The following is a 905-nucleotide window of genomic DNA, read 5'->3' as shown; positions in this document are numbered from 1 at the left end:
CGGTCCGAATCGCTCTAGCTGCTTGTGGCTATGATTGTAAACAATGTGAGGATGTGAGGAGCTCCACAACCCGTGACGTCATGCGCACATCGTCTGCTATTTCCGGTACAGGCAAAGCTTTTTTATTAGCGACCAAAAGTTACAAACTTTATTGTCGATGTTCTCCACTAAATCCTTTTCAGCAAAAATATGGCAATATCGTGAAATGATCAAGTATGACACATAGAATGGACCTGCTATCCCCGTTTAAATAAAATCTCATTTCAGTAGGCCTATTAATGAGCGGCTAAATCAAAGGTCTGCACACAAACATGACAGGACAAGCAGGTGATAGAATAGTGTATTTATTATTTATACCGACGCTCACTTCACGAGGCACGCGTGTACAAATAAAAAGCCTTCATTCACACAACCTTCGCCCAGACAACAAAACATCTGTTTGGTTTGATATTTATCAAACGTTGGGAAGTACAATCTTTGAGATGGGCTGTGAAGCCTGTCCCCGTGCTCATTAAATATTTCAACATAATTTGGGTATCGTGTGAGAATAAAAACACAGGTGAACACAAAGTCGATTGAAAGCAAAAACAAATTGCATAATCCGTAGCTCCGCCCTCCTTAAATGTCGCTGTTGCTCCTTCATAGTAAAACAGAGTCAACATGTGTGCATTTTCCTGAAATGTAAACCAATGCAGAAATGGAAATAAGGCACAGGGGTACTACAGGAAGGGGCGGGGCTTCCTGCTGACATGAGGGAAGTGCAGAAAGAAAAGGCACAGGATGCTTCCTTTGAGTGACAGGAGGTATCAAACACGGGTATGATATTAATCACTACAAATAAATTTGTCGTTTTGCTTTAAAGAAACCTTCGGTTGTGCAACACGTTGCGTGTTTTGTTCCCGTCT

The 905-nt window shown here is 41.7% G+C and overlaps 1 protein-coding gene across 4 annotated transcripts in view; it reads right to left on the bottom strand.

Annotated features, from left to right (window-relative positions):
• Window positions 1-328: 328 nt before the first annotated feature.
• snx9b (sorting nexin 9b) overlaps window positions 329-905 on the bottom strand; it is a 45,324-nt gene continuing 44,747 nt past the window's right edge. For all 4 annotated transcript variants that reach the window (XM_061886216.1, XM_061886219.1, XM_061886218.1 and 1 more), the window contains one exon: window positions 329-905. This exon is cut by the window's right edge and continues 238 nt beyond it. The gene's annotated coding sequence lies outside the window, so the exon portion shown is untranslated.

This window comes from Nerophis ophidion, linkage group LG24, assembly GCF_033978795.1.
Source record: "Nerophis ophidion isolate RoL-2023_Sa linkage group LG24, RoL_Noph_v1.0, whole genome shotgun sequence".
Taxonomy (NCBI): domain Eukaryota; kingdom Metazoa; phylum Chordata; class Actinopteri; order Syngnathiformes; family Syngnathidae; genus Nerophis; species Nerophis ophidion.
This window is presented reverse-complemented; position numbering and strand designations above follow the sequence as displayed.